Here is a 14,511-nt window from a genome sequence, read left to right on the forward strand (position 1 = left end):
ACATTCATGTTAGTACGTGGTTCAGTCTCCAAAAACGGCAAAGCAGGCGCTAACTGTGGCATCCAATCGATCGTACTGATGGTGAGTACTATTGTAGGATACTTTATGCGTTGTCTGTGCGGCCTGTTCATGCAGTTCTGTAAGGTTTGTTGGTTGACAAGTCGCACAGGTCACTTCTCTTTTCATCATATCCAACACGTGTTCGACTGCAGACAAGTACAGATCGTGATGACTGAGAATGATGCTGCACGTCTTTTAGAACACGTTGAGTTTCATAGACAGTGTGTGGTCCAGCATTATCGTGTTGGAACAAGACATCACCTTCCTGTTGCATGAACGGCAAAAGAATGGGTATAAGAACTGTGCTGTCACCGCCAGACACCACACTTGCTAGGTGGTAGCTTTTAAATCGGCCGCGGTCCGGTGGTATACGTCGGACCCGCGTGTCGCCACTGTCAGTGATCGCAGACCGAGCGCCACCACACGGCAGGTCTAGAGAGACTGACTAGCACTCGCCCCAGTTGTACAGTCGACGTTCATAGCAATGGTTCACTGACAACTAAGCTCTCATTTGCCGAGACGATAGTTAGCATAGACTTCAGCTACATTTGCTACGACCTAGCAAGGCGCCGTATTCCATTGATATTGAGATTCTATTAATGTATCATCAAGAGCGATGTTCTACAAATGTGGATTAAAGTTAAGTATTCCAGAAGCTACGTACTTTTCTTTATAGCATTCATTACGTATCCTGTTTCAGACCTCACGCCAGCCTGCGTGAGTTTAAGCGCGTGCCTTTCGGCTTCCTCCTCTTGTGTCTAGGCTGTCTTGTCTAGACACAACAAGAACAGTTTGGACGTACCGAGCGCAGTTTAGCGTTCCCTCTGGAAACACGAAAGGTGAACAAGAGTTGTACCGTATTGCATCCCATATCATAAGGCCTGGGGTGAGAACAATGTGTCAGTGAGGAATGCGCTATACGAGACTGCACTTAGCGGGTCTACATCATACGCGCAAACGAAAATCAGTTGCGTGCAGGCAGAAACCGCTATCATCGCTGAAGACCATAACGTGCCATTCCATATTGCAAGTGATCCTCTGTTGGTACCAGTCAAGCCATGAACGTTGATGCTGTGGCATGAGAAGAAGACGGGCTAGAGGTGTGCACACCCATAGTCCCACTGCTAATAACCAGTTTGCAATGTTTCTTATTGACGCCCCTAGGCATGTCTGTGCTGTGGAAGCTGTATGATTCACTGCTGATCTTACAATACGAGGTGCATTCAAGTTCTAAGGCCTCCATTTTTTTTTCTCCGGACTGGAAAGAGATAGAAACATGCACATTGTTTTAAAATGAGGCCGCGTTCATTGTCAATAGGTCCCAGAGATGGCAGCACCGTACGGCAGATGGAATTTTACCGCCAGCGGCGAGAATGAGAACGGTTTTAAATACTTAAAATGGCGACGTTTTCCCTACTTGAACAGCGTGCAGTCATTCGTTTTCTGAATTTGCGTGGTGTGAAACCAATTGAAATTCATCGACAGTTGAATGAGACATGTGGTGATGGAGTTATGGATGTGTCGAAAGTGCGTTCGTGGGTGTGACAGTTTAATGAAGGCAGAACATCGTGTGACAACAAACCGAAACAACGTCGGGCTCGCACAAGCCGGTCTGACGACATGATCGAGAAAGTGGAGAGAATTGTTTTGGGGGATCGCCGAATGACTGTTGAACAGATCGCCTCCAGAGTTGGCATTTCTGTGGGTTCTGTGCACACAATCCTGCATGACGACCTGAAAATGCGAAAAGTGTCATCTAGGTGGGTGCCACGAATGCTGACGGACGACCACATGGCTGCCCGTGTGGCATGTTGCCAAGCAATGTTGACGCGCAACGACAGCCTGAATGGGACTTTCTTTTCGCCGGTTGTGACAATGGATGAGACGTGGATGCCATTTTTCAATCCAGAAACAAAGCGCCAGTCAGCTCAATGGAAGCACACAGGTTCACTGCCACCAAAAAAATTTCGGGTAACCGCCAGTGCTGAAAAAATGATGGTGTCCATGTTCTGGGACAACAAGGGCGTAATCCTTACCCATTGCGTTCCAAAGGGCACTACGGTAACGGGTGCATCCTACGAAAATGTTTTGAAGAACAAATTCCTTCCTGTACTGCAACAAAAACGTCCCGGACGGCCTGCACGTGTGCTGTTTCACCAAGACAACGCACCCGCACATCGAGCTAACGTTACGCAATAGTTTCTTCGTGATAACAACTTTGAAGTGATTCCTCATGCTCCCTACTCACCTGACCTGGCGCCTAGTGACTTTTGGCTTTTTCCAACAATGAAAGACACTCTCTGTGGCCGCACATACACCAGCCGTGCTGCTATTGCCTCAGCGATTTTCCGGTGGTCAAAACAGACTCCTAAAGAAGCCTTCGCCGCTGCCATGGAATCATGGCGTCAGCGTTGTGAAAAATGTGTACGTCTGCAGGGCGATTACGTCGAGAAGGAGCGCCAGTTTCATCGATTTCGGGTGAGTAGTTAATTAGAAAAAAATCGGAGGCCTTAGAACTTGAATGCACCTCGTACAACGATCCTGGCGGGCGTTTGTGCTGCGTGGATGTCCAGAGCATCATTTACAGGCGTGAGAATGTTCACGAGACCACTGATGCCACCATCGTTGCACAATGGACTCAGTACTTCCAATGTATGTAGCAATTCTCCGAAAGGACCATCCTGCCACTCGGAAGGCCGCAAGTCGACCCCTTTAAAACTCGCTCATTTGGCTGTAGTAATCACAAGTGGATCTTCCTGACATGGTTGCCTGCTGCTTAACACTTTTACACCACACTGAGCTTTCTGGCTATTAAAGGGTAGACACAAGTGGTGCTCTGGTAGCTGTGTTAGTACGCTGTCCGTTGCTGGACGACACTGGATCCATTATCAGCACATCTACTATCAACATACGCCGTCATTGAATCAAAATCTACGTCGTCTTTCCAAATGTACTAAATTTTTCCGGCAGTATAAAAAAAATTGCTACAACAGGCCTGAGAGAAAAATATATTGATCAATAAACTTTCATGACATATTCCAAGTGAGTGGCTGCACAAATAATCCTGCCTTTAACAACTGTAACAGATAAATATATATCTGTTAGTTACATGCTCAGGCAAGCACGACTTAAAATCTTCCCAATTTAGTTTAACTCTGTGGTACAATACCCCAACTCTAGTATACTCCACTATCTTCGTCACTTGGTTCTCTTCCCAATTGCTTGTTATCATTTCCAGTATCGGTTCTTGGTCCTTTTCCCATGTGATATCCTTTATAACCTCTTTCACATGGTCATCATGTTCTACATTCTTCATTTAGAATATATGGAACTCCCTTGGTTTGGGCCCCACATGAACTCCCTGATTCACTGCCAATGGTGGGTGAGACAGGGCATCGCCGAAATGTTATATTTTCCTGGCCAATATTATATACCACAGTGGTATTCCTGAAGGGAATTAAGGCTTCCATGTGTTATTTTACAACTTTTGATGAAACCTAAGACTTTTTGATCAGTATATGCACTTACTTTTCTTCTATCAGATAACAGCGATATTCTCTGGAAGCCTATACAATGACTGATGTTTCCTTGTCGTAACTGCATAGTTTTGCTTGAAATGGGCAATATTCGTCTCACAAAAGTAATCGTTCTTTGCTCTTTCCCTTTTTCTGTCTCCGACAGTTAGATCATATGTACTCCTATACCAAATTCAGAAGTGTTAGCCGATAGACAAAATTCTTTATCTAATCATGAATGGAACAGTTGCTCATTCATGAATTTATTGTAAAAATTATATAGGCCGAAAAAATTTTGTACACGATTTTTGTTTCTTGTTTGTGGAAATCCCCTTATTGCCTCTAATCTCTCTGGATGTGCATTGATAGGACTTTCATAGATAATATGTCCTCAGAATAGTATATCATCCCTCTGAGATTCAGAATTATGTCAATAATATATATTTCAGAAAATTCTCAGGTTGCAAAGAAAGATTCTTTATATGTGTTGTAGAAAGATTATTATTACCTATCAAGTGAAAATTAAGATTTTTTTTACTTATTCCACATCTGTGAGAACAATTTCACTTGAGATCTGGGGAAGGGGCACTAGCATATCTCCTTTCTTGTAACTATTTATTATGTATTCTTGTTTTACTACGAATCCTAGATCCCTGAGTCCAAGAGCCTTTTGGATTCTGATTACCTCTGAGTTTTATCCATATTTCTGATTTTTTCTAAACTCTGGAGAAATTCATGGACTCTCTGATATAATCAAGACTTTGGCACCCCCTGATTTAATTCTATTCCTGCATCAAAAGCAACATAGATGTATACTGAGTTAAATGAAGAGACTATAATGGCCACTGAGGGCAATTTAACATAACTTCCAAAATAGTACTTATGAATGGAACACGCTTTTGTTGTTTTGCTCGTCAGTCTGACGAGTGGTTCCATGAACCTGTCCACATTCACATTCCGTCTTCAGGCCACAAGTGGCCCATCGGGACCGTCCGACCGCTGTGTCATCCTCAGCTGAGGATGTGGATAGGAGGGGCGTGTGGTCAGCATACTGATCTCCCGGTCGATACGATGGTTTTATTTGTTCGGAGCCGCTACTATGGGGTCGAGTAGCTCCTCAATTGGCATGACGAGGCTGAGTGCACCCCAAAAAACGGCAACAGTGCATGGCGGCGAGGACGGCCACCTATCGAAGTGCCGGTCACGCCCAATGAACCTGTCCACACAAGTCTATTTTCTGCACGCCTTTTCACAGCATAACGACTGCAGCCTACAACCATTTGAATCTACATATTGCAGTCAACACTTGGTCTCCCTATATAATTCCCTCCCTCCCTCTCTCTCTGCCCGTCACCACTAACCATATCTCCAGTATCAAATCGACCATCTCCTGATGACACAGGATATATCCTATTAACTAATCCCTTCTATTAACCAGTTTGTGCCACGAATATTTATTTCTACTTGGATTTAGAACCTCTTCATTATCAAAACTATCCATCTAATTTTCGACATCCTCTTGTAGCACATATTCGAAAATCTGTTGTTGCCTGAACTGTTTATCGTCCGGTTGTAATACACAAATTTATACAGGTGGACTGAATAACGAATGAGAACATACTGGATCGAACTGAGGAAAAAGTTAATTCATGGAGGAGCTTAACCAAAGGAAGGATCGATTCATATGCCACATCCTGAGGCGCAACTGAAGTAGTAATGGAGCGAAGTGCGAACTACGAGCATGTTGGAATAGCTGTGGGTCAGCAACGTCTATTAAGAAGGATAACGAAAATCCAGTCCAAAGTTCCAGATTTTACTTTTATATTCACTCTATGATTAGTTTCGGACGAGACCCATTTTCAAATCATCGTAACACAGTCAAAAATGGTATTTTCAAATATGTGAAAACCGCGTCAAAAATGTGCAACGAACAGTTGCAGCCGGTTGTCTGTATGCGCTTTAACTGTTCGTTGCACATTTTTGAGGTTGTTTTCACATCTTCGGAAATACCATTTTTGACTGTGTTACGATGATTCGAAAATTTGTCTCGGCTCGAAATAGTCATCGAGTGAAGGTTGTTGTTGTTGTTGTCTTCAGTCCTGAGACTGGTTTGATGCAGCTCTCTACGCTACTCTATCCTGTGCAAGCTTCTTCATCTCCCAGTACTTACTGTCACCTACATCCTTCTGAATATATTTAGTGCATTCATCTCTTGGTCTCCCTCTACGATTTTTACCCTCCACTCTGCCCTCCAATACTAAATTGGTGATCCCTTGATGTCTCAGAATAGGCCCTACCAACCGATTCCTTCTTATAGTCAAGTTGTGCCACAAACTCCTCTCCAATTCTATTCAGTACCTCCTCATTAGTTATGTGATCTACCCATCTAATCTTCAGCATTCTTCTGTAACACCACATTTCGAAAGCTTCTATTCTCTTCTTGTCTAAGCTATTTCTCGTCCACGCTTTACTTCCATACATGGCTACACTCCATACAAATACTTTCAGAAACGACTTCTTGACACTTCAATCTATAGTCGATGTTAATAAATTTCTCTTCTTCAGAAACGCTTTCCTTGCCATTGCCAGTCCACATTTTATATCCCCTCTACTTTGACCATCATCAGTTATTTTGCTCCCCAAATAGCAAAACTCCTTTACTACTTTAAGTGTCTCATTTCCTAATCTAATTAGCACAGCATCACCCGACTTAATTCGACTACACACCATTATCCTCGTTTTGCTTTTGTTGATGTTCATCTTATACCCTCCTTTCAAGACACTATCCATTCCGTTCAACTGCTCTTCCAAGTCCTTTGCTGTCTCTGACAGAATTACAATGTCATCGTCGAACCTCAAAGTTTTTATTTCTTCTCCATGGATTTTAATACCTACTCCGAACTTTTCTTTTGTTTCCTTTACTGCTTGCTCAATATACAGATTGAATAGTGTCTGGGAGAGGCTACAACCCTATCTCACTCCCTTCCCAACCACTGCTTCCCTTTCATGTCCCTCGACTCTTATAACTGCCATCTGCTTTCTGTACAAATTGTAAATAGCCTTTCGTTCCCTGTATTTTACCCCTGCCACATTCAGTATTTGAAAGAGAGTGTTCCAGTCAACGTTGTCAAAGGCTTTCTCTGTCTACAAATGCTAGAAACGTAGATTTGCCTTTCCTTAGTCTTTCTTCTAAGATAAGTCTCAAGGTCAGTACTGCCTCACGTCTTCCAATATTTCTGCGGAATCCAAACTGATCTTCCCCGATGTCGGCTTCTACCAGTTTTTCCATTCGTCTGTAAAGAATTCGCGTTAGTATTTTGCAGCTGTGACTTATTAAACTGATAGTTCGGTAATTTTCACATCTGTCAACACCTGCTTTATTTGGGATTGGAAATATTATATTCTTCTTGAAGTCTGAGTATATTTCGCCTGTCTCATACATCTTGCTCACCAGATGGTAGAGTTTTGTCAGGACTGGCTCTCCCAAGGCTGTTAGTATTTCTAATGGAATGTTGTCTACTCCCGGGGCCTTGTTTCGACTTAGGTCTTTCAGTGCTCTGTCAAACTCTTCATGCAGTATCATATCTCCTATTTCATCTTCATCCACATTCTCTTCCACTTCTATAATGTTGTCCTCAAGAACATCGCTCCTGTGTAGACCCTCTATATACTCCTTCCACCTTTCTGTTTTCCCTTCTTTCCTTAGAACTGGGTTTCCATCTGAGCTCTTGATATTCATGCAAGTTTTCCAAAGGTCTCTTTAATTTTCCTGTAGGCGGTATCTATCTTACCCCTAGTGATATGAGCCTCTAAATCCTTACATTTGTCCACTAGCCATCCCTGCTTAGCCATTTTGCACTTCCTGTCGATCTAATTTTTGAGACATTTGTATTCCTTTTGGCCTGCTTCACTTACTGCATTTTTATGTTTTCTTCTTTCATTAATTAAATTCAATCTCTCTTCTGTTACTCAAGGATTTCTATTAGCCCTCGTCTTTTTACCTACTGATCCTCTTCTGCCTTCACTATGTCATCTCTCAAAGCTAACCATTCTTCTTCTACTGTATATCTTTCCCCCATTCTTGTCAGTCGTTCCCTAATACTTTCCCTGATGCTCTCTACAACCTCTGCTTCTTTCAGTTTATCCAGGTCCCATCTCTTCAAATTCCCATCTTTTTGCAGTTTCTTCAGTTTTAATCTACAGTTCATAACCAATAGATTGTGATCAGGTCCACATCTTCCCCTGGCAATGTCTTGCAATTGAAAACCTGGTTTTTGAATCTATGTCTTACCATTATATAATCTATCTGAGACCTTCTAGTATGCCGGCCGGTCGCTGACTATAGATATATTTAACTCAACAGCCGGCCGCTATGGCCGAGCGGTTCTAGTCCCTTCATTCCGGAGCCGCGTGACTGCTACGGTCGCAGGTTCGAATCCTACCTCGGGAATGGGTGTGTGTGATGTTCTTAGGTTGGTTAGGTTTAAGTAGTTCTAATTTCTAGGGGACTGATGACCTAAGATTTTCAGTCCCATAGTGCTCAGAGCCTTCCAGTATCTCCAGGCTTCTTCCATGTATACAATCTTCTTTTATGATTCTTGAACCACGTGTTAGCTATGATTAAGTTATACTTTGTGCAAAATTCTACCAGGCGGCTTCCTCTTTCATTCCTTAATCCCATTCCATTCAGCTACTAAGTTTCCTTCTCTTCCTTTTCCTACTATCGAGTTCCAGTCACCCATGACAATTAAATTTTCGTCTCCCTTCACCATCTGAATAATTTCTTTTATCTCATCATACATTTCATCAATCTCTTTGTCATCTGCAGAGCTAGTTGTAGTAGCTTACCCGCATTCCTATTTTCCTATTCGTTATTAAAACTACTCCTGCATTACCCCTATTTGATTTTGTATTTATAACCCTGTATTCACCTGACCAAAAGTCTTGTTCTTCCTGCCACCAAACTTCACTAATTCCCACTATATCTAACTTTAACCTATCCATTTGCCTTTTTAAATTTTCTAACCTACCTGCCCGATTAAGGGATCTGACATTCCACGTTTCTCCTGATAACGACGTCCTCCTAAGTAGCCCCCTCCCGGAGATCCGAATGGGGAACTATTTTACCACCGGAATATTTTACCCAAAAGGATTGAGTGAATAAAAAAGTAAAATCTGCAACTTTATGCTGGTTTTTCATTGTAATGGAAGGTAGAGTGTGTGTGTGTGTGTGTGTGTGTGTGTGTTTGTGTGTGTGTGTGTGTGTGTGTGTGTGTGTGTGTGTGTGTGTAGGGGGTGGGAGGGGAGGGACCAACGTATGAATACATGAATCAGGACCAGGTTGATGTGGTGACATTCCACGCTCCGCTCCGATTCGTAGAACGCCAGTTTTCTTTCTCCTGATAACGACGTCCTCCTAAGTAGCCCCTCCCGGAGATCCGAATGGGGAACTATTTTACCACCGGAATATTTTACCCAAGAGCATCGAGTGAATACAAAAGTAAAATCTGCACCTTTGGGCTGGTTTTTCATTGTAATGGAAGGTAGTGTGTGTGTGTGTGTGTGTGTGTGTGTGTGTGTGTAGGGGGTGGGAGGGGAGGGACTAACGTATGAATACATGAATCAGGACCAGGTTGATGTGGTTTGCGGTAGTTATGCAGAGATGCCTCCCCATGAACCATGGACCTTGCCGTTGGTGGGGAGGCTTGCGTGCCTCAGCGATACAGATGGCCGTACCGTAGGTGCGACCACAATGGAGGAGTATCGGTTGAGAGGTCAGACAAACGTGTGGTTCCTGAAGAGGGGCAGCAGCCTTTTCAGTAGTTGCGGGGGCAACAGTCTGGATGATTGACTGATCTGGCGTTGTAACATTAACCAAAACGGCCTTGTTCTGCTGGTACTGCGAACGGCTGAAAGCAAAGGGACACTACAGCCGTAATTTTTCCCGAGGGCATGCAGATTTACTGTATGGTTAAATGATGATGGCGTCCTCTTGGGAAAAATATTGCGGAGGTAAAATAGTCCCCCATTCGGATCTCCGGGCGGGGACTATTCAAGAGGACGTTATCAGGAGAAAGAAAACTGGCGTTCTACGGATCGGAGCGAGAAATGTCAGATCCCTTAATCGATATATCTGTATATTGAGCAAGCAGTAAAGGAAACAAAAGAAAAATACGGAGTAGGTATTAAAATCCATGGAAAAGAAATAAAACTTTGAGGTTCGCCGATGACATCGTAATTCTGTCAGAGACAGCAAAGGATTTGGAAGAGCAGTTGAACGGAATGGACAGTGTCTTGAAAGGAGGATATATCATGAACATCAACAAAAGCAAAACGAGGCTAATGGAATGTAGTCGAATTAAGTCGGGTGATGCTGAGGGAATTAGATTAGGAAATGAGACACTTAAAGTAGTAAAGGAGTTTTGCTATTTGGGGAGCAAAATAACTGATGATGGTCGAAGTAGAGAAATATAAAATGTTGACTGGCAATGGCAAGGAAAGTCGTTTCTGAAGAAGAGAAATTTATTAACATCGAGTATAGATTTAAGTGTCAGGATGTCGTTTCTGAAAGTATTTGTATGGAGCGTAGCCATGTATAGAAGTGAAACATGGACGATAACTAGTTCGGACAGGAGGAGAATAGAAGCTTTCGAAATGTGGTGCTACAGAAGCATGCTGAAGATTAGACGGGTAGATCACATAACCAATGAGAAGGTATTGAATAGAATTGGGGAGAAGAGGAGTTTGTGGCACAACTTGACGAGAAGAAGGGACCGGCTGGTAGGACATGTTCTGAGGCATCAGGGGATCACAAATTTAGTAATGGAGGGCAGCGTGGAGGGTAAAAATCGTAGAGGGAGACCAAGAGATGAATACAGTAAGCAGATTCAGAAGGATGTAGGTTGCAGTAGGTACTGGGAGATGAAGAAACTTGCACAGGATAGGGTAGCATGGAGAGCTGCATCAAACCAGTCTCAGGACTGAAGACCACAACAACAATAACATGCAGAGATGAAGAGGCCTGCACAAGATAGACCAACATGGAGAGCTGCATTAAAGCAGTCTCCACACTGAATACTACAACTTCAACTACACTAATATAACGTTTGGCTAAACTGAAGTCTTCATCGGGAAAGAAGGGCACTTATAACCTAAAATTCAATTTCTTTACCTCCAAACGAGTTACTTTCTCGTCGCTTTGTTGATGCGCCGTGAGTTAAACTGTAACTCCTCTTAATGATGTTTAGAATCGAACAATAATTTCTTTAATAAAAACTGGTATTTTCACGCTTTTCTACCCGAACGAGAGTGATGTTGCGACAGTCTTCTGCGCGGCTATAATCCCTAATCTGTTAGGGCGCCTGAAATCCGCCAATGTTTGAGCATCCCAATATCTGAATAACGTAAGTTACTTGAGAGAACTTGACCGTGATCTCGATCGGCACGTGTGCGTTATGACATTCCACAGTAGCATCTGAAAGATAACCACGTTGATTTTTTTCTCCAGATGCGACCGCCTCGTTTCGGACTTCGGAGTAACACTTACACCCATGGTCCTCAAATGTCCATTCTTTTTATTCCAATATCTGTCTTCTTCTACACTTTCAGAACTGGAAAGATGCCTATGGCCCCATGTAAGTTATTCCCTAGTGCGTTAACACACTCACTATCATTCTGTCCATTCCTCCAGACAGTGGTTTCCGGCATTCTCATCGCTTTCGCAAGGCATCAATCACAGCTGCGCTGAATATTTCAGCTAACAGAAACTGAGTTTTTACAGCAGAGAATATGTAGAATGTTTTTTTTCCCTCCTCTGAAATCTTTATTGCGCATATCGTCGTTCAGTGGCCGTCATCACGAAAGGAAACCCAGTTCGAACATCACCTGCAAATCAGTAGCAACCTCGTTCACCCTCAGCTGTCGATTTTCGCCAGGCGTACCCAGTTCAGCTACTATTGTTAAACTCAAAAAATTTAAGGTATTGTGAATAGCAGCTCAATAAATAAATGCTAGTGTGAGCATGGTATGCAGACAGCCCTAGAGACGTGCTCAGGTAACCTAATGGCTATGCTTCCGAAAAATAGCAAATCTTGGTTAGAATCCCTGTATGGCAGAAATTTTCACTACCCCCGACAGATAAATTAACTAAGGACAGTACTTGTCATGTTTATCACGTGTTTCATTTTATCTGTTGTCAGAGGTGAAAGGAATAACAACAACCGCAGGAATTTGGATAATATATTCTGTTCGAACAATATGAATTACCTCGAAGAGAACGGTCTATTGACACACAGTCAACACAGATTTAGAAAACATCTTTCGTGTGAAAGAAATTAGCTATTTACCCACACGAAATGTTGAGTGCTATCGATAAGGAATTTCAAATCGATTCTGTATTTCTAGATTTATAGAAGGCTTTTAACACTGTATCACGCAAGCGGCTTGTAATCCAGTTGTATACTTGTGGAGTATCGTCTCAATTATGTGACTGGATTCGTGATTTCCTGTCAGAGGGGTCACAGTTCTTCGTAACTGATGGAAAGTCATCGAGTAAAGCAGAAATGATTTTTGGCGTTCCCCAAGGTAGTGCTGTTGGCCCTCTGCTGTTCCTTATCTATATAAGCGGTTAAGGAGACAATCTAAGCAGCCGTCTTAGGTTGTTAGTAGGTGATGCTGTCGTCTGCCGCCTAGTAAAGTCAGCAGAAGATCAAAAACAAATTGCAACACGACTTAGAAAAGATACCGGTATGGTGCGATAATTGGCAGTTCACGCTAAATAATGAAAAGTGTGAGGTCATCCACATGAGCAGTAAAAGAAATCCGTTAAACTTCGGTACACTATAAATCATTTAATCTAAAGGTCTTCAATTAAACTAAATGCGTAGGAATTATAATTAAGAACAACTGAAACTGGGAAGAACACATACAAAACGCTGTGGCGAAGGCGAACCAGAGACTGCGTTTTATTGGCAGAACACTTACACTGTTGTTGTTGTTGTTGTTGTGGTCTTCAGTCCTGAGACTGGTTTGATGCAGCTCTCCACGCTAATCTATCCTGTGCAAGCTGCTTCATCTCCCAGTACCTACTGCAACCTACATCCTTCTGAATCTGCTTACTGTATTTATCTCTTGGTCTCCCTCTACGATTTTTACCCTCCACACTGCCCTGCAATGCTAAATTTGTGATCCCTTGATGCCTCAGGACATGTCCTACCAATCGATCCCTTCTTCTAGTCAAGTTGTGCCACAGACTTCTCTTCTCCCCAATCCTATTCAATACCTCCACATTAGTTACGTGATCTACCCACCTAATCTTCAACATTCTTCTGTAGCACCACATTTCGAAAGCTTCTATTCTCTTCTTGTCCAAACTATTTACCGTCCATGTTTCACTTCCATACATGGCTACACTCCATACAAATACTTTCAGAAACGACTTCCTGACACTTAAATCTATACTCGATGTTAACAAATTTCTCTTCTTCAGAAACGCTTTCCTTGCCACTGCCAGTCTACATTTTATATCCTCTCTACTTCGACCATCATCAGTTATTTTGCTCCCCAAATAGCAAAACTCCTTTACCACTTTAAGTGTCTCATTTCCTAATCTAATTCCCTCAGCATCACCCGACTTAATTCGACCACATTCCACTATCCTCGTTTTGCTTTTGTCGATGTTCATCTTATATCCTCCTTTCAAGACACTGTCCATTCCGTTCAACTGCTCTTCCAAGTCCTTTGCTGTCTCTGACAGAATTACAATGCCATCGGCGAACCTCAAAGTTTTTATTTCTTCTCCATGGATTTTAATACCTATTCCGAATTTTTCTTTTATTTCCTTCACTGCTTGCTCAATATACAGATTGAATAACATTGGGGAAAGGCTACAACCTTGTCTCACTCCCTTCCCAACCACTGCTTCCCTTTCATGCCCCTCGACTCTTATAACTGCCATCTGCTTTCTGTACAAATTGTAAATAGCCTTTCGCTCCCTGTGTTTTACCCCTGCCACCTTTAGAATTTGAAAGAGAGTATTCCAGTCAACATTGTCAAAAGCTTTCTCTAAGTCTACAAATGCTAGAAACGTAGGTTTGCCTTTCCTTAATCTTTCATCTAAGATAAGTCGTAAGGTCATATTGCCGCACGTATTCCAACATTTCTACGGAATCCAAACTGATCTTCCCCGAGGTTGGCTTCTACCAGTTTTTCCATTCGTCTGTAAAGAATTCGCGTTAGTATTTTGCAGCTGTGACTTATTAAACTGATAGTTCGGTAATTTTCACATCTGTCAACACCTGCTTTCTTTGGTATTGCAATTATTATATTCTTCTTGAAGTTTGAGGGTATTTCGCCTGTCTCATACATCTTGCTCACCAGACGGTAGAGTTTTGTCACGACTGGCTCTCCCAAGGCCGTCAGTAGTTCTAATGGAATGTTGTCTACTCCCGGGGCTTTGCTTCGACTCAGGCCTTTCAGTGCTCTGTCAAACTCCTCACGCAGTATCGTATCTCCCATTTCATCTTCATCTACATCCTCTTCCATTTCCATAATATTGTCCTCAAGTACATCGCCCTTGTACAGACCCTCTATATACTCCTTCCACCTATCTGCTTTCCCCTCTTTGCTTAGAACTGGGTTTTCATCTGAGCTCTTGATATTCATACAAGTGGCTCTGTTTTCTCCAAATGTCTCTTTAATTTTCCTGTAGGCTGTATCTATCTTACCCCTAGTGAGATAAGACTCTACATCCTTACATTTGTCCTCTAGCCATGCCTGTTTAGCCATTTTGCACTTCCTGTCGATCTCATTTTTGAGACATTTGTATTCCTTTTTGCCTGCTTCATTTGCTGCATTTTTATATTTTCTCCTGTCATCAATTAAATTCAATATATCTTCTGTTACCCAAGAATTTCTACTAGCCCTCGTCTTTTTACCT

This window comes from Schistocerca americana, chromosome 1 (genome assembly GCF_021461395.2).
Source record: "Schistocerca americana isolate TAMUIC-IGC-003095 chromosome 1, iqSchAmer2.1, whole genome shotgun sequence".
In the NCBI taxonomy this organism is placed as follows: Eukaryota; Metazoa; Arthropoda; class Insecta; order Orthoptera; family Acrididae; genus Schistocerca; species Schistocerca americana.